We start from the raw sequence: 21,011 nt of genomic DNA on the forward strand, positions 1-21,011 counted from the left end.
ATAGACACCTAGAGACCTCTCACAACATCTGATTTCCCTTATAAATCTGATCAATTCATCACTTTTTGAGGCACTTGTGATAGTAACATGAACACCCACAACTTGCAAGAACTCTCAAAGCATTTCCAGGAGCAATCTGATCGTCAAGGCAGCCTCCAAGTGTTTTCTAGGCTTCATTAGGACCTTTGTAAGCATTCATATCATCCTCAAATCCGTTCTAGCATAGATTATTAGTTAAGAGTCAAACCGTTGTTCATAAAGTTTGACTTTTCGATTAAACGAAATTGGCTTTGTCATTTCTCAAATTGAAACCACTTATAAGTTGGTATTTATGTGGGGAACAAACCCTCAAAAGGGTATTCTCTGATTCCCACTCTAAGCATGCTATTTGTCGAGTCAAAGATGTTCTTAAAAAGTCAACAGAAATCGTTTTTGCGAAATATAGCATAAATGGTAATGTAGATGACATGCAATCAGTTTGATCATCAAAAATAACTTATAATGAATATAAGAATGTGTTTTATCATAATCAACTCGACAATCTTTAGTATAAACTCGGATCGGAACCGAAAGTCTTATAAAACGACTTTTTCGTAGACTATCGATTCGGATCCGTGCATGCATGTTTGAGATCTGTATTAGAGTGTATTTTTGACCATTTTTATTTATGTATAACTTTCTGGAATTTTTGTTGTTTGAGTCTATGCTTAGCCGATTCATTTGCATGTTTCCGATTTATGCTTAAAGTTGACTAATTTGCCCTTTTTGATATAAAACGTGATTTTTGGAAAAGTGAAAAAGTAGAAATCTTTATTTCTAATATATAAACTTGCACCGAAAATTTCGGATCAGTTGGTGGTCCAGATTTTGAGTTATGACCATTAGCGTAAAACTATGTCCTTAAGTTACATAAACGGCCCTTTTCGCGTATAACCTATTTCTGGCCACGTTTTGATACAAAACTTTTTACCCACTGATGTTATATAATATTTTGGGATTTTTGATGATTTTTATTTAATTTTTGGCTGATCGTATCTTAGATCGCTAAGTTATTTCGGTATATGTCGGTTTTGACCGTTTAAGCCATAAAATGAGTTTTACACATCCTTTTGACCCGAAACCTTTTTCTACTGATTTTATGTGTTAAATAAATTATTTTAAGTATTCTGGAAATATAAAAATCTCAGCTCTCCTTTGAAAACCCGGAAACGCCTTTAAATCGCATTATTAGCGTTTTTAACGCATAGTAAGCGTTATGCTTATTTTTAACATATAAGACTTTTACCTACTGATGTAATTAGTATATTTTCATATAAAAACAGTAAGTATAAGTATATGAACTCAGATTTCCAGTTTTGGCATTTTCAGCCCTTGTGAAATTACTAAATTACCCCTACGGTGCACAGTTTGATTTTAAATGTTAAGTTTGGTATATGGGTCATACCCTACTGTTATAATATATTAAATGAAGTATATTTTCTGTATGAACAGACCCGCAACTCAGATTTCTAATTTGACTCTTTTACAATCTTTTAAATGACCAAAATGCCCTCCTAAGGCATAAATTGAGTTTAAAATTATTCCGGGCAGTATAGAACATAACTTACTGATATTATATCATATTAAAGCATATTATCTCAGGGAACTTGCATTTGACTCGTTTGGCTACCCGTAACGCCCTTTTTGCGTTCGGTTCGGTTTACGTAACTAGTTTGCGTAAATTGACCGAAACGGGTCAAACGTTATCATTTTTTGTCTCAAAATCCAGAATGTATTTAGTATACCCATATTATACAAGTATTCAAGCTTGTCGGGTCTAAATCACGTTCTATCCGGTCTTCGCTTAATCGTGCGCTTGAACCGTATAATTCCTTAAAACTAACCGGTCTAAGCTTAAACTTAATTAAAGACCCGTTAGTATTCTAATTGGTTATTTATACCATCGTTCCAGACTAGAGCCTTCCAGTAAATTGTACCTACGCTTACTTAAGTGAATACGGCTGAGTTATTATAATTCTTGCTATTTAAGACAGGAGCTAGCTCAAGTAAATACTCTTAACTTATTTTCCCTATTACGGGCTTGGGATACGGTAATATAAATACCGCATGGTCAGGTATGGGATTCGAAGACCAATGTGTCGGGAAATTCAAATAACCTGTTTTAATTCGTATTGCTTGACTGAAACATTGGGGGTTAATGCGACCGTGTCCTGGATATCCTTGACTCATTAATTGCAATGGCCACGACCTAAGCACGGGGTGTAGGCATACACCTGACAGATGCTTTATGCTTATTATTTGATTATACCCAATATGGGATTCCCAATAGGGGAATAGTGGTGTGTCGGTTAATCTTGAACCGGCATAGGACCGGGCCCCGTATGTAGAGCAAGTTATGTAAAACTGATAACATGAGATATAGTTTGTCCCAAGTATAAAAGATTAATCTTGCCTTGTGCATCTTAATCAAGTGTCAAAATAGTTTTGTGCCGTGTGCGCCTAAACCAATTTTCATAAACTCTTTTCAAATGAGTCAGTTGAGTGTATTTAACAGTGAAAACTGACGTATTTTCCAAAGTCTAAGTGACAGGTACAAGTACGTAATAGGCTGGAAGCTGCTCAGGGCGTTAATAAGGAATCTTGCAAGTTCTAGGCGTCTAAAGTCTGTTGAACAATAATTAAGTTTTAAGATCCGCCTGTGGATTCCTCTACTTTCCGTTGTAATACTTGATATTACTTGATATTTGGATTGTAATATATATATCTTTTGCTTCCGCTGTGCATTTATATATTGTGTTGTTTGTCTATGATGACGCCAACTACGTCACGATACCCCACACCGGGCCCACCGGGGACACGTGGAGATCGGGGTGTGACAGATTGGTATCAGAGCCAACGCTGAGTGAATTAAACACTATCCTAATGTGTTTAATCTCAGTGACACAATTGCACATACTTGAGTCTAGACTTAACATAGGAATACTCCCGATTCTAATCCGGAATTTACTGCTTCCAAATATTTTTATATTGGATACGTCGCCAAGCGAAGAGGCCGTAATAGGAGTTCTCCACACCGGAGCCCGAGATGCTGAGCTTCGTACCGCGGCCAAAATGAAACGAACATCCAAGGAGAAGGCATTCATAAATAAAAGGAAGAGGAAACTCCTTTTACTGAAGATCGTTTCCTTATTAGTCCTTATAAGGACATAATTATCTTTCAGTCCCTACAAGGACAACATTATTCCTTTCAAGTCCCGCTTAGGGCAACTTTATACTTTTACTTTTATATAATGGAATGATTACGTTTGGACTTTCATTCTAAATAAGAATATTAAATAAATGGAAAATATCAATTTTTATTTGATTTGCCATTTAACAAGAATCTTAGTAAGGTAAAACCTAGCTTGAATGTCTTAATAAAAGGCCTGGCCAATATGGTAGAAACCTGGTTGAAAAGATTCAAATCTATGTTAACATCTGTAAACATGTTAACACTCCTGGCTAAGCGTGACCTGTAAAATCACACAAGCCACTCTTTTTATAAATTATCTACAGATTATATCTGTATACAAGTCTGATAATGACTTGATGCCTACGGGTAATAAATTTGAAAATTGGGATTTATTTAAAATTCCCTGCAAGTAAAATAGCCATCCATTAGTGATGTAGTGCCTACGGGCCAAACTTATTAAACATCCAATAGTGATGTAGCGCCTACGGGCCATACTAATTGTCATATAAGACAAAAGGCAGTGGTGGTCTATGACTCCCTGTCAGGAAAAGGTAATGAACTAGGTTCAAACCTCAAGGCTTTGATTCTCTGAAATCCTAGCTTATAATTTATAAATGTCCTTGTGACTAGGCCTTGGTGCCACCTCAATATCCGTAATGTTTTATAACTAGGATAAATTGTAATGCCTCGATTCTCAGAAATCATGACTTATAAATTAAACTTGTCTTCTCGACTAGGCCATTTGTGCCATTACTATCTTATAAATTAGGATTCTTGATAAAAATCCTGAATAAAATAAACATTATTCCTTTTTTGTTAAGTGTATGTATTAAAGGAGAATCTTAAAAGGTTTGACCTAGCTTGAATGTCATTGAAGACCTTGCTAAGATGGTAAAACCTGTTTAGAAGAGATTCGGATCCTGATTAACACTTGAAAACGTGTTAACACTCCCGACAACAGTGATGCGATAAAATCGCGATTGTCACCTTTATATTAGGAACTTCCAAACCCCTTAAGTAGCCTATATGATCGATGGGAATCATGGCTAATAAACGTCGAACGTGATGTACACACCTAAACACCCACCTGGGATGTATACCTACGGGCAAAGATGCATACATGAAAACGATAGTTTTATTTCATAACTTCTTGTCAAGACAATGAATTATGAAATTTTCCGATCCAAAGGAATCATTGATTATGTTTTAAAATTTCCCTAGTGACAAGGCATCTGGGCCATCGAAAAGTCCTATGGAACAAGCCATTGTGCTATATAAGATGTCGCTATGACATTGACAGTCGTGACTTATGTCCCCTGTCTAGTAAGTATAAAGGATTTATTCCATTTAAATGCCAAGATGGTTTATTTAAAAATCTAGGCAAAACATGATCAAATAAACTAAATACTATCTATTGGCCTATATGGTTTGTTTGCACCATGGCTATTTAAATTATCAAGTTCGACAATTCCCTATAATTAAGTAAGCTATTACTTCATGGTTAGTTGGCCTTCAAGGCTTCACCATGGCTGACTCCTCTGGGGCTCACAATCATCTAGTTAGTCAGAATGATGTACATTGACTAGCCTTTGTGGCAAAATAAATTATCTTCCACAAGATGACGGTTGTAGTCTTTGACTCTCTGTCCAAAGGTGAAGAACTATGTTCGAACCTTAAGATCTCTGATCCAATAGGATTGCAGCTTATATATTGATGCCTTAAGTGCCATATTTTGTATGTCCTTTGTGACAAGGCCTTCGGGCCTATGATTATTAATGCCCTTCATGGCAGGCCTTCCAACTATCTAAAGATTGTCGTTATGACAAGGACATTTGTGACATTGTGATCCCCAGTCAATAGGTAATGGACTCGGTCCAAACCATAAACACAATTGATGGTCCTTTTTGACCTAGGCTAAATATAATTGACATACTTTCTAATAGCATACTATAAGGAAGTTACAAACCTAACAGCCATTATGGTTTAGTAATACCATGACTTTATAAATCATCCGTTACGATGATTCCATAATAACTTGCATCTAAGCATATGTTATTTTGGTGTTAGTACCAAAGCTCCAGAATGGAGGTTTCCGACGAAGCACACAGCAATGCAGCGGCTAAAAACAAGGATGCAAGTATAAATATAAATGTTAATGGCACTACTCTTCAGGCCTTGATTAGTGCAGCAATTAGTGAAGTTGTGGATAAGGTACTTGAGAACAAAAAGGAACCGAGTGTCACTCACTCGAAGATCCATACGGAAACGCATACATCAGCTCGAAAGGAGAGCTCCGTTCACTCTTCAGATGAAAAGAGCGAACCTCAGGAATTAGTACTCTATGATAAGCCCCGTTCAACTGAGGGCGGGTGCACCTACAAATATTTCGTCTCATGCAAACCCAGAGATTTCAATGGCGAAAAAGGAGCAATTGATGCTATGGAATGGCTTGAGGAAATGGAAACGGTTGTAGACATCAGCGATTGTGCTGATAAGGACGTAGTAAAATTTGTTTCACAATCTTTTAAAGGAGAGGCTCTTGTATGGTGGAAGGCCATGATGCAGTCCACGGGGAAAATTCCCCTATACCTTATGGGATGGTCCAAGTTTGCGGACCTTGTCAAAGAGAACTACTATCCACAGCACGAAGTGGAAAAGGTGGAGTCAGATTTTCTGAATCTCACAATGAAAAACCTAAATTGTCAGCAATATGTTACCGACTTCAACTCCCTATCTAGACTAGTACCCTATTTAATCACCCCGGAACCAAAACGCATTGCGCGTTTCATCGGTGGTTTGGCACCAGAAATAAAAGGGGATGTTAAGGCTTCAAGGCCAACCAACTACAGATCAGCTGTAGATCTATCCTTGTCTCTCACTCTAGATGTAGTGAGACAAAAGTCGTTCATGAATGAAACTAATGACAAAAGACAAAGGGAGGAGGATAACTCTCAGAATCCTAAGAAGAGCAAATCCAAGCTCAACAATAACCAACAGGATTCCAACAAAAAGCCTACATGCAAAACCTGTAAAAGAAGACATTGGGGGCAGTGTCGATTAAGCCAAAAGATAAAGCAATGTGGCATCTGTAAAAGAACTGGCCACCAGTCCCACGAATGTAGGGACATGAAGGATGCAAACTGTTTCAGCTGTGGTGAAAAGGGCCACATCAGTACTAATTGCCCTAAGGCTGCCAAGAAAGGAGCAGCTAGGTCTGGAAAGGATAAGAAAGGAACCACCTGGACTACCGGTTGAATACCTGAGACAGTGCACATCGATAATAGCATTAGGTACGTCCTATACCATTTAGCATTGATAATGACTGCCAAGTATTTTTGCATTGATGCAAGGGATAATAAATCTTTAGCAAACCATAAGCTTAGCAAACTCTGGATTACATTCATAAGGACTCCATATATTAAATATGAGGTATAACTTACCAGTGGAATCTTTAATGGCCTCTCTCCCATCCTCGAAGAAAATCCTTTCATAAGAATCTGGAGTACTCTTCCCCAGAAAGAGTACGACAATATATATTAATTATTTTATTTTATTATTTTTTTCTCATTGTTTTCTATCGTCTGCGAATGCCAAACTATGTTTGATAAGAGTACCATATGAGGATTTGCGTATCCTAGTGTGTCCCATAGATTGCTTCCATGCCTGATCAGTATGGAGGTTTAATGCATGGGATCCCCGAAGATATCCCAATTGTCATATTGTACTAAAGTCGACTAGTAGTATTCAAAGGAGATATCCAATATAAAAATGTCCTTATAAGTATCTTTGATTAGGGCATCTTTGCAATGGTAAAGGGAATATGTCGTTTATCTGACACCGAAAGCGATAAATAAGCTAAAGCCTGAGAATGCGTAAATCTCTGACATCTCTATGTATCATAATTAGCTTCCTTATAAGAATTACCATGGTTACCTTCTGAGAGGCAAGAGGATGTTAGGATAAACATCCCGCTTAGGGCTGCAGTTATTGTAAGAATCTTATATCTGTTATTACCAACGAAATAGGAAGAACTAAGAGCCAAATAAATAAGTTTTGGATAAGGTTTCGTAAAGCCAAAAATTCAAGGTTCTAAGAACTCCGATTTTTTTTTAATAAGAAAGACGGTTCATCTTGCTTATGCATTGATTACCGCAACCCTATTCAGGCAATAACCAGGAGTCCCCAAATTGCTGCCAGGATCGTCGATTTATTCGACTAGTGTAAGGAACAACTATTCTTTAAGATTAGTCAAGCAGTGGTTGGAATGACCATATCGCCTTAAGATAAGATTTTCGGTAACAGTTGTTATATAAGTATCAACGCTGCTCCTTTGGGAGACCTTGTATAGATAAGATGTTAGACATCTATTGCTAGACAGAAAATTGGTAAGTCCAATTATCAGGATCTAAAAGTTGCCTTGGGAACAACGAATAAGATCGAGCAAATCCATAACCATCTATAAGTTGCCAGTATTCGGCAGAGAATCAAGGATTCATGGAATTAGCAAACCTCCTAAGTTCTTGTTAAGAAATAAGGTTCAACAAAAGATATCACCCTGGGAAGGTGTGCCAATCTGTTAATTGTCAGGCTAGTAAGCTCTGAATATATGAAATCATTCGAGGTAATTGAATATATCAAGATCAAATAACTTATGAGCTAAAACCTATTTAAGGAGCTTGGTGGAGCTCGCGATGTATTGCACCCTAAGGATTAAAGGATATGTTTCGCCAATAAGTCAAGAAGCACTATCACATAACGGTTGGCAGACGGACGGACAGAGTGAGCGTACCATCCAAACATTGGAAGACATGCTTCGAGCATGTGTGATTAATTTAGGTGGCAGTTGGGATAACCGCCTACCCTTGATAGAATTCTCCTATAAAAATATCTACCATACTAGTATTAGGGCCGCGCCTTTTGAGGCCTTATACGGTAGGAAGTGTAGATCGCCTATATGTTGGGCAGAAGTTGGAGATATCCAACTATCAGGACCAGAAATCGTTTTAAGACGACAGACAAGATCGTTCAGATTCGAGAGCGTTTGAAAGCTGCCAGGGATAGGCAGAAAAGTTATGCGGATCCAAAGCGCAAAGATTTTCACTGCAATGTAGGTGATAAAGTGTTACTTAAGGTATCGCCCTAGGAGGGAGCGATGCGATTTGGTAAGAAAGGCAAGCTAAGCCCGAGGTACATAGGACCCTTCAGGATTGTCGAACGTATCGGGTCAGTTGCTTATAAGTTAAACTTGCCGGAAGAACTTAGCACTATACATAATGTGTTCCGCATCTGTAATCTGAAGAAGTGTTTCGCTGACGAATCACTGGTTATACCGCATACAGATATACACATAGACGAGAATTTGAAGTTCGTGGAAAAAAAAACCATTGTCGATTGAGGATCGACAGGTGAAAAAGCTTCGAAGGAAGCACGTGCCTATTGTTAAGGTCAAATGGGATGCCCGTAGAGGTCCCGAATACACGTGGGAAGTGGAATCCACGATGAAAGAGAAATATCCTCATTTGTTTCAGTAAATCTCGAGGTCGAGATTTCTTTTAAGGGGGTGAGGATGTAACACCTCGAAAATTTACGTCCAATGATGTATTGACACGTGTCATAGACTTTGCATATGCAAAAACAAACTTTAGAGGGACTAAAGTTGACAAACGGTGGAAACTATGGAACATAAGGGTCCAAAGTGTCAACAATGGCTAAATAGACTCCATAATAACCCTACATAATGTTTATAACCTTAAACGGATGGATCATGGATCATACGAAGCGGAAATTGCACAAAAGTGAGGAATTACAAACTATAGGGGCTAAAAGTGTCAACATGTTGAATTTATACCTCTGAGTGAACTTTTGGTAGACCCGAAGCTTTGTAATGCTAAAATATACTCACTAGAATATGTGGTAAAAATTTCACGTAGTTTCGTTACCGTATGAGAAAGTTATGGCCAAAACCGTACTTGAGGGGCTAAAAGTGTCAACATGTTGAATTTATACCTCTGAGTGAACTTTTGGCAGACCCGAAGCTTTGTAATGCTAAAATATACTCACTAGAATATGTGGTAAAAATTTCGTGAAGTTTCGTTATCGTATGAGAAAGTTATGGCCAAAACCGTACTTGAGGGGTTAAAAGCGTCAACGTCGAATTTCATGACTTTTCGGGTGAGCGCAAAGTTATACGAGGACATTACCATGTTGGTAAATGTCCCAAGGTTCTTAAAAACCAGATTTGAGGGTTTACGAGTCAAGATTCATAGCCAAAACCTTGCGTGCAAGGACAGGGACCAAAACTGCCAATAATTAACAAAGTTTGGAGCTGCCAAAAAACCCAGGTGCAGCTTTTTGCGATCAGCTGCTGTTTTGGTCCGAAATTTGAGTGCATAACAGCTAATATCACCTCCTAAGTGCACCAATGGATGGACATGCAAGTATAGACACCTAGAGACCTCTCACAACATCTGATTTCCCTTATAAATCTGATCAATTCATCACTTTTTGAGGCACTTGTGATAGTAACATGAACACCCACAACTTGCAAGAACTCTCAAAGTAAGCGTTATGCTTATTTTTAAATCGCATTTTTAGCGTTTTTAACGCATAGTAAGCGTTATGCTTATTTTTAACATATAAGACTTTTACCTACTGATGTAATTAGTATATTTTCATATAAAAACAGTAAGTATAAGTATATGAACTCAGATTTCCAGTTTTGGCATTTTCAGCCCTTGTGAAATTACTAAATTACCCCTACGGTGCACAGTTTGATTTTAAATGTTAAGTTTGGTATATGGGTCATACCCTACTGTTATAATATATTATATGAAGTATATTTTCTGTATGAACCAGACCCGCAACTCAGATTTCTAATTTGACTCTTTTACAATCTTTTAAATGACCAAAATGCCCTCCTAAGGCATAAATTGAGTTTAAAATTATTCCGGGCAGTATAGAACATAACTTACTGATATTATATCATATTAAAGCATATTATCTCAGGGAACTTGCATTTGACTCGTTTGGCTACCCGTAACGCCCTTTTTGCGTTCGGTTCGGTTTACGTAACTAGTTTGCGTAAATTGACCGAAACGGGTCAAACGTTATCATTTTTTGTCTCAAAATCCAGAATGTATTTAGTATACCCATATTATACAAGTATTCAAGCTTGTCGGGTCTAAATCACGTTCTATCCGGTCTTCGCTTAATCGTGCGCTTGAACCGTATAATTCCTTAAAACTAACCGGTCTAAGCTTAAACTTAATTAAAGACCCGTTAGTATTCTAATTGGTTATTTATACCATCGTTCCAGACTAGAGCCTTCCAGTAAATTGTACCTACGCTTACTTAAGTGAATACGGCTGAGTTATTATAATTCTTGCTATTTAAGACAGGAGCTAGCTCAGGTAAATACTCTTAACTTATTTTCCCTATTACGGGCTTGGGATACGGTAATATAAATACCGCATGGTCAGGTATGGGATTCGAAGACCAATGTGTCGGGAAATTCAAATAACCTGTTTTAATTCGTATTGCTTGACTGAAACATTGGGGGTTAATGCGACCGTGTCCTGGATATCCTTGACTCATTAATTGCAATGGCCACGACCTAAGCACAGGGTGTAGGCATACACCTGACAGATGCTTTATGCTTATTATTTGATTATACCCAATATGGGATTCCCAATAGGGGAATAGTGGTGTATCGGTTAATCTTGAACCGGCATAGGACCGGGCCCCGTATGTAGAGCAAGTTATGTAAAACTGATAACATGAGATATAGTTTGTCCCAAGTATAAAAGATTAATCTTGCCTTGTGCATCTTAATCAAGTGTCAAAATAGTTTTGTGCCGTGTGCGCCTAAACCAATTTTCATAAACTCTTTTCAAATGAGTCAGTTGAGTGTATTTACCAGTGAAAACTGACGTATTTTCCAAAGTCTAAGTGACAGGTACAAGTACGTAATAGGCTGGAAGCTGCTCAGGGCGTTAATAAGGAATCTTGCAAGTTCTAGGCGTCTAAAGTCTGTTGAACAATAATTAAGTTTTAAGATCCGCCTGTGGATTCCTCTACTTTCCGTTGTAATACTTGATATTACTTGATATTCGGATTGTAATATATATATCTTTTGCTTCCGCTGTGCATTTATATATTGTGTTGTTTGTCTATGATGACGCCAACTACGTCACGATACCCCACACCGGGCCCACCGGGGACACGTGGAGATCGGGGTGTGACAACTCAATCAAGTAAGCGAACGAGAATACGGACGCGCAAGGTAAGTGCACTCCGAACTTACTCTTTAGTTGTTAATGTATTTATGATATGTGATTATTGTTGAATGCAATGTAAGAAGATATGGTTTGATGCAAGTTGTAAGTTAAGTTTTTAATGGAATGGGTTAGAAGTGGTTAAGAAAAGATTCGATTTGGTTTGGGTAAGAAAGGGAACTTACATAATGAAATTATGCTTGAATGAATAAGATGAGTTATGTATATTTGAGGACATGATCATGTAAATGGAAGCTAATGTACTAATCGCTTTTCTCTTGAGAATTAATGTGTAGTATAGGCATGGTAACAAAGGATGTGAAGGTTGACTCCACAATCTGATGCGAGTAATCGAGTGGATGGATGAAGGGGCTAGTATAAGAAAAAGCATGAAATGTTGACGCGCTATTATGCTTGTGCTAAGATTTTTGTATTATGTCACCGGTTGCTAATAATGTGTTTGAATGTGGTGACTGCAGGCTATACATGTTTGGATGTTTCATCTAGAAGCGTACGCGGTTGAAGATCGAGTCAAGACACGGATTGTATGTGGGTGTATACGTAGTCACTTAATTGAGTCATGTATGTTAGTTTTTGCATTAAATTATAAAAGAGATTAATGTATTTAAATGAAAGAAAGAATATCATGAAGGAAATTTCTAGTTATGTAGTGTCCGCTGCGAATCTTAGGTTAAAGCGTTTTAGGGCGTTACAGCAACACATGGGTATTTTATACCGGATGTGGTTACCACATTGTTAATGTCTTGCAGGAGCCTGAAAAGTGGAAGAAACTGAGACAAGGCCACCTGGAACTCATAGTTGGTAATGGAAAGAGAGTTCCAGTTTTTAGCAACTGGAACATTTTGTTTTTCATGTTCCCCTGGCCTTGTAGTTACTTTAGATAACTGTTTATATGCACCTGGTTTGACCAGAAACATTATTTCAGTTTCTTCACTGTTTGAACAAGGATTCAAGTACGTTTTAATGTTTTTTTCTATTTTAGCCTACTTGAATGATGTCTTTTATTTTGAGGCTAAACCTCGAAATGGTATCTATGAGATTGATGTTCAAGCAAGTAATAACATATATCATCTTTCTAAACGTAACAAAGCTGGCATAAATGAAACATATTTATGGCATTGCAGACTTGGCCACATAAGTAAGGCATGCATAAAATGGCTCCAGTCTGAGGGGATTCTTGAATCCACTAGACAGGACTCCTTTGATGATTGCGAATCTTGCTTAGCTGGCAAACTCACAAAGCACCCCTTCACCGATGTTGGTAGATGGATCAATGGTCTTCTAGAACTCATTCACATGATGTATATGGCCCTTTCAGAACCATGACTTGAAACCATGACTAAAAACCAGCTTGATAGAAAGATAAAAGTACTTCGATCAGATCAAGGTGGTGAATACCTCAGCTTTGAATTTCTCAATCATCTGAAAGAGTGTGGAATAGTTTCACAACCCTCTCCACCTAGCACACCCCAACTTAATGGCGTGAGTGAAAGGTGAAATCGAACTCTACTTGATATGGTTCGATCGATGATGTGTAGAACTAACTTGCCTCACTCCTTTTGAGGACATGCTCTTATGATCGCTTCCCGCATTGTCAATTTAGCTCTGAAAAAAAGGTAAACAAAAATGCCATATGAGATATGGCATGGGCGTAAACCCGATTTGGAATACCTTAGAGTATGGGGATGTGATGCATTCATCACAAATGATTCTGATGATAAGCTCGATCCTCGAGGCGAAAAGGTTGTTTTCGTTGGATACTATAAAAGAAGTGGACATTATTTCTACCATCCTGATGCAAATGTGATTTCCATCAAACAGAAGGGACACTTTCTCGAGGAAGAACTTCTTAATCGAGGAACTGGAAAATACTGTGGTTGATCTTGAAGAAATTCGAGAACCACAAACAACCGCTAATGTAGTCGGACCGTTTGATCAACAAGTAGTTGTTGCTAATGAATCAGACATAAACACAAGCGTTCGCAGAAGTAGTAGAATTTGCAAAGAATCTGATAGATATCTATGGCATCTAAAAGGTCCCGAAGTCTTATTAATAGCTGAGTCTAATGACGAACCTGCTAACTACAAATCTCAATCTTAGATCCGGAATCTGAGAAATGGCAAGAAGCCATGAACGTCGAGATGCAATCTATGCATGACAATCAAGTATGGGACTTGGTTGAGCTACCCCCCGAATCTCGGGCAGTAGGGAGTAAATGGATTTTCAAGAGAAAAATCGATATGCATGGAAATGTACACACCTATAAAGCACGGCTAGTTGCGAAGGGTTTCACTCAAACTCAAAGTATTGACTATGATGAGACCTTCTCGCCCGTTGCTATGATTAAATCAATCAGGATATTGCTTGCCATAGTTGCGTAGTATGATTACGAAATATGGCAAATGGATGTCAAAACTGCCTTTCTTAATAGACATCTCTCTGAAGATGTCTATATGGTTCGGCCTGAAGGTTTCGTCGATCCTAAATATCCAACTAAGGTGTGCAAACCCAATAAGTCCATTTATGGACTCAAGCAAGCATCTCATAGTTGGAATCTTCATTTTGACCAGAAGATCAAAGAGTTTGGTTTTGTCAACAATGAAGATGAGCCTTGTGTTTATAGAAAGGTTAGTGGGAGCACCATATCATTTCTCATCCTGCATGTGGATGATATACTAATAATTGGAAATAACATCCCTATGATTAACGAAGTTAAACACCATTTGGGATCTTGCTTCGCAATGAAAGATCTTGGAGAAGTTGCTTACATTCTAGGAATGGAGATCTATAGGGATAGATCTAAGCGGCTTCTAGGGCTAAGTCAAATAACGTACATAGACAAAAATGTCGACACGCTTCAAGATGGCAAACTCCAAGAAAGGAGGTGTTCCTATGACTAAAGGAACCGTGTTAAAAAATCGCAATCTCCTTCAACGGACATTGAAATTAAGCAAATGGAAGTAGTTCCATATGCTTCAGCGATTGGTTCAATCATGTATGCTGTGTACCAGACTTAACGTCTCGTATGCTTTAATCATGACCAGTCGTTTTCAACATAGTCCTGGCATTGCCCATTGGACTGCAGTACAGAACATTCTGAGGTACTTGAGAAGAACCAAAGATATGTTCTGGGTGTTTGGAGGAGTGGAAGAGGAGCTCACTGTAAGGTGTTACACTGATGCTGGCTTCCAAAGTGACCAAGATGATTCTCGCTCACATTTAGGATTCGTATTCACTCTCAATGGAAGAGTTGTCTATTAGAAAAGCTCCAAACAGAGTGTAGTGACGGATTCAGCCACCGAATCCGAATGAATAGCTGCATCAGATGCTGTAAAAGAATCTGCTTGGATGAAGTTGTTCATCAACGACCTCAATGTGGTTTCAAGTTGTAACACCCCGAAAACGGGTTTTGTAATCAAACTCCATTAATACTAAAAGACGGGTAAAGTACCGTTAGTAGTAAAAATAACCAGGTGAATATTTGGATTTAAATAAGAAGTCATAATAATAAATACAAGCGAATCAAAGTTTTAAGGAATTGAGTTTATAAGAGCCCGAGTTAACGGGACTTAAAATAAAACGGGTTATAACTCTCGGGACCCACTAAGTAACTAGGGATAAATTGTAACATCCCGACAATGCGAATTCTTAAATTTGCAATATGGTTGCGAATAAAATAGTGAAATAAACTGACTAAGAGTGGCACTAACCAAGTTAGTTGGTCACTTATAAGTATTTAGGAGTTAAAACAAATAAAGTATCAAAAGTGAGGGACCAAAGTTAGATATTTGGAAAAGTTTAGTTATTAAAAACAAAAATAAAAACACACCACACATAGTTTGCGCGTGTGTGAGATCGACCAGGAGCAAGCTCCATGGAGCCAAGCCCTAAACACAACAAATTCTTCAAATTGGAGGGGCAATTGAAGGCCAAATTCGGAATTGAATACATAGAAACGATCACCAAGTCAAGGGGATCGTAAGGTATGTCGAATTTCTAACATTCATGAAGTTGTGAAAATTAGTTAACTTTGCATGATGCGATCTATGCATGAATCGTAAAGGCTATGGCCGAATTAATGAAGTATGATTGCTTAGGAACAAACCCTAAGTAGAAAGTTGAAGTAAAATTTGCTATGATTTGAGTAATTTGATGATTTACCACTTTTAGACAAGTGGGTTTTGATTATGAAGTGAAGGTGATGATATGTTAGTGCTAGAAATTATCATAAATGATAGTTGAAGTAAGAAACTTGAACAATTTGCAAGTTGAGTATTTGATCATTCATGATAAAGGTTGAATTTTGATGATAATCTTGGTCAAAATGACTAGTTATGAACTAGTTAGTAAATGTGTAAAATTATGCCCATTAGGTGTTTGTTAAAATGCCTAAATGAAAGCTAAAATATTGAAATTTCGAGTGAAACACACATTCGAATAATATGGAAAATTTTGCGAAATATAAAACGATAAGAGTTCTAAATATCATGATGATTTAGACATAATTGTGTAAACCATGTAATTGAAAGTAGTTAACTTTGATAAGTTAAGTTAACTAATGATGAAGTCGAATAGAAAAGTTTCGACATAGAATCCGTAAGATGAAATAGTCAAAATAATGATGACTAATCTAACCGTCTTGCGAATCACGATGATAGTTTGACTCTTGACAAGCTAGATGGAGGCTTGGGCAAGGAGCGGGTCAAACGGATCGGGTACGCGAAAAAAAAGAGCATAACCGGATGCAAGGTAAGCGGCGCTTACATCCCTTTTGTAGAATATGCATTATTTTGTAAATTACAAATGCGATTAGTGTAATATCCGAAATAAGGGTTCCGACGCTATTAGCACGAGTCGGAACAAACATAAATGATAAAAACCATGGGTCATGGTAAAAAGAGGCGAAACGGTAATTTAGTCATGTAATGACTAATAATTAATGAGTTTCGTTAAGATCACTTTAAAGTGCAATTAATAACGAGAAAATGAGTAAAGATGGAAAGTTAGTCAAGTATCGACTAAAGTAAATTGTAGTTAAAAAGGGGTCTAGTGGCAAAAATCCGAAATGGGTCGGATGAGCAAATTGGTAATTAATAACCATGTTTTACTACTTATGAATATGCTTGGTCATATAGGCCAAACGGGTCAAATGGCATGATAACACCATTTGACAACATCAACTAATGTGGTTGTCAAGCCTTGTGTTAACAGGAACGATTAGCGATTCGGATAATTGTGTCGCCATAGAATATGTGATAATAAAAGCGAGGTATAAATCGGGTCTATTTGTTAACTCGAGCCAGGTACGCATCAATGAGATTATATTTTAAATGTGCGATTGATCATAATTATAGTGAAAGTCTTTTGCCGTAAATGAGGGACTAATGTTGATAAATATGCCTTTGATGGGTAAATCGGGCAAACGGCCCTTATGGGTGGTTTGGGAATCACGTATTATAATCATGTAATCCTTAGATAAGCATCAAGGTGATAGGCATAAACCTTTGTGGGTCAAATGCCTAGGAATAGGACCTTTTCGTAAAATGACAAACCGAGAAGTAAAACGCGACATAAATAGTATACTATATCAAATCCACCACAAATATAATTGTGGTGGATGACCATTTGAGAACTAATGTGAAAATATGGTGCTAAAAATGAATGAGCGAGATTTATGCCTAAAAGGACATAAATACCCTTAACGGGTCAAAATAAGCATTTAAGTAAAAAAAACGGGTTCAAGAATGTATGTAAACCGGGATTTTGAATCTCTTATGATAAACACCAATGACTTTATGGAATTTATGAGAAATTGGAGTCAAATAAATATGTTTGTTTGATAAATACACGAATGGGTCAAAATTGGGAAAAAGGGTGATAAGCCGAAGACTTAGAAGTCTGAAATTTTGCTAATCTGGATGTTGGATTTTAACTCTATTAGATGGAGAATTAAATTACGGACGCGTAGGAAAAAGAATCGGGTAAAACGGATCAATAACGAAGAAGTTATGGCCGTTTCCGTGAAATCGGGTTGAGCTGGGTATGTACAGCAACTGATTAAGCAACATGCTGTGAAAAAGGGGGCCTAGCGTCACGCGACGCCCCTTGGCTTCACGCGACGCCCCCTAACTCCGAAAATGTTTAAATTTTGTCATTTTTAACCCCTGTACTTGTTTGAACTTAATATTTGACTATCAAAACTAACTTTTAAGTTGGTTTTGATCATAGGTGAATGCCAAGTGTGCACGGATGAAGATCAAGCGTCGAGCAAGAACCGAACACGATTACAAAATAAGCTTCCGCACTATGTATCGTTATTATGTTAAACGACGAACGTATACATGATATGTTCTATACTTTTTAAATTGTAAAAAAAAATTTTAATAAACCCGTAATTTCCAATGCATATGTAATCTTAATTACATGACTGATTTTCGTAAATGATATGTTAAACCTTAATTTATAAGAACGGGTGTTACACAAGTATTCAGAAACCAATCTAGGTGTTCTGTGATAACACAGGAACCATTGCTCAAACCAAGGAGCCCAGATCATAGGGTTAAACACATTCCAAGAAAGTTCCACTAGATACGGGAAATACTGGAACGAGGAGACATCTTAATAAGCAAAATAGACACAGATCAAAACTTATCAAACCCATTCACTAAACCGATGTCTTAGGACAAGCATGGGAATGCTATCGGTCTTAGATTGGATAACCATTTGTTTTGATTTAATATTTGGATGTACGAACATTCAAACAGTTGTACCTTTTGAATTCACCTTTGATTTACTGGCTAAATGCAAAGTTTGAATCTTACAACTGTGTTCGATTTTGATACGTTTAATCCATGAATCTTGTATTCTAAATTATCCATAGTCGGTCAGACTCGTGGGAACGACTCTGAATTAAGACTATTCTGACTTTGGACTCAAGGAGTTGACTTCCAAACACAAACCTCATTGTGAATGACGTTGGATGTAACTCGCATCAAATCATCTTCATGGATCTTGGTCATAAGATGTATTTGATTTAGGTATACTCATTTAGTATCCTCTGACCTGAGATACATACTAGAACTTTCGTTTACTAAAGACTGTTCTTTGATCAATGCAGGGCCGGCTCAACCATTTTGGTGGCCTAAGGCGAAGTAAAATCTTGTGGCCTTTTTCCCAAAAAAAATGTATGTGATTGAAAGTTAAACTTGAAGGGCCCAAGTGTAATTATTTGAAAGATTGTGCAAAAATTTAAAAACAAGAAAAAAATGGTGAACCAAGGATTCGAACCCGGGTCTCACCAACATCCATACATACACAAAACCACTACACTACCAATCATCAATCTATTGATAACCCACACCCTAAATCTTTTATAAATGGACTGTGGTTTATCAAATTGTGGAGGCCCTATAGTTGCTGGCCCAAGGCCCAAGCCTCATTTGGCTTACCCTTGGGCCGGCCCTGGATCTATGTCACACGTTGTCGCGTAACTGCCAGTCATAAAGGCATTGGTTGGGAGTGGTTCTAAAGTTCAGTGGGAGTTGTATGTAGTCAAGATGGAATTCTATGCTCTTACATTATATGTAACAATTAGACATCGGGGCTTCCTCGTTGATTCAAACTGGTGAAGTGTAAGGCCTTACCCAAACTTACTGTGTGTTTGATTGGATCACTTTGATTCCTGAACGAGAACGATAATGATTGAACGCCATGTGAGATGAATCTGATCCATGTCTCATTGTTCAATTGATGTCTATTACAGAAAGGATAGATGACGAAGATTGCCATAAGTGTCTTCATGTAGCAAGCCGTTGCTAAAGAGAAGATACCTTGGTTAATGACTTTAAAGTGTCATGACCTGTTGGGGGCAGCTATGTGTAGCTAGAGCACCGCTGGCTGTCTGCGTTGAGATCTTATCAGAGACCGTCCAAGTGGGAGCTGTTGGATATTATGTCTAGTTCCATAAGTCAACGTTGCCGACCGGGTCTTGACCCGTAAGAGTTACACCTTGGGCAACGAACTAAAAATCCACGTAACCTGTTTAACTGGTAATTACGAACGATATGCGGGTATTAACTGAGAGACGGGTACATGGACCGGGTGAGACGGGTATACTCACCTACGCCACTTGTCGCGCATGCACCTTTGCTGCGCCACATGTCGCACATGCACCCACCTACCGCCACTTGTAGCGCACCAACACTTTGGCCAATTGCAACACATGCAATATGCATGTGTGCCACTTGGCAAGCATGCATAAGGTTCCATGGCTTTTAAGATGTTAGGTCTTGCATTGTTGAACCAGAGATGGACAAAAGATGCAAGAACTTAAAAACTCTCATACACCCAAACCGGCCACAGCCGTCGTCGGACCGCCGCCGCTGCCACCGAAGCCGCCGCCGGAGAGGCCGCCGCTGCCACCGAAGCCACCGCCGGATCGGCCGCCGTTGCTGCCTTGCCGCCGCCAGCCCACCTTGTTGTCGCTGCTACTCACCGCCGGTTACCGCCACCGCTATACGGGTTCGCACTCGCATTCGTTAGTTCGTATCACTGGCACTTTTTCGTTGAACCTCGGTGTCTCAACCGGTTAGTCATTAACCGAGGTATATCTTTCTCATCGGTAGTTAAATATATTTTTACTGTACTCGTATTTGCATGTAACCGGATCCTGTCGGGTTTTGTTTTGTTGATCACTTGTTTATATTTCCGCTGCGTTTTATTAATTAACTCGCTTAATTAATTATCTATTATTTATTGAACCGGGTTTTTAATAAATAAAATTTTGACCGATCACCATGGACACCCAACAATGTCCTCAATAGAATTACATTTGTAAGCGATCATACGCGATATGCTGAATATAATTTTTTACTAGTTCATGGAAGAAAACTTATAAGTAAATAACAAATACAAATCGAAATTGTATATGTATTAAATACATATTGGCTAAAAAGTTAATGTTTATGGAAGATAATACATTCTTCCAGGCATCAGAACTACATATATATTTGTTAGATACCATACAATACTTCATTGTTCAAAGTATTAGAACTACAAAACATAACAATGATATATTGAGAGATATGAGAACTATCAAACATTAGAATTTTTTTTCGAATAATTAACTCACAAATTCTTTAAACATACTTCTAAATCTATATTAATGTCCACTAAGAAACTAGAACCTAAACCAACCACTCGAAGGAACACCTTTACTACACACTTTGGTACCGCTAGGCTACAAGCAGTTTGGGAAGCATTGGAAAATAGTTGTTTCCCATTACAAGTTAAGTGTATCGTAATTACACATCCGACTTTATATAACTTTTTAAGTAGACAATAATAGCATTTTACGTTGACATGGTTTTTAAGGTCAACCAACTCGTCTTCTGTCACGTTTATAACGTCGATCTAGAAGTTGTTTCCATCTTATGAATTTAGCGACCCGTTCAAACAAAATAATGTGATATTGATAGAAAAAAGA

The 21,011-nt window shown here is 37.9% G+C and overlaps 1 long non-coding RNA gene across 1 annotated transcript; it reads left to right on the top strand.

The window, feature by feature from the left end:
• Nucleotides 1-11,447: 11,447 nt before the first annotated feature.
• Nucleotides 11,448-12,171, top strand: LOC110878353. Its single transcript, XR_002557860.2, has 2 exons — nt 11,448-11,513; nt 11,985-12,171. It is a non-coding gene; the product is annotated as an uncharacterized LOC110878353 (long non-coding RNA).
• The last annotated feature ends 8,840 nt before the right edge of the window (nt 12,172-21,011 follow it).

Source organism: Helianthus annuus, chromosome 1 (genome assembly GCF_002127325.2).
Source record: "Helianthus annuus cultivar XRQ/B chromosome 1, HanXRQr2.0-SUNRISE, whole genome shotgun sequence".
NCBI lineage: Eukaryota > Viridiplantae > Streptophyta > Magnoliopsida > Asterales > Asteraceae > Helianthus > Helianthus annuus.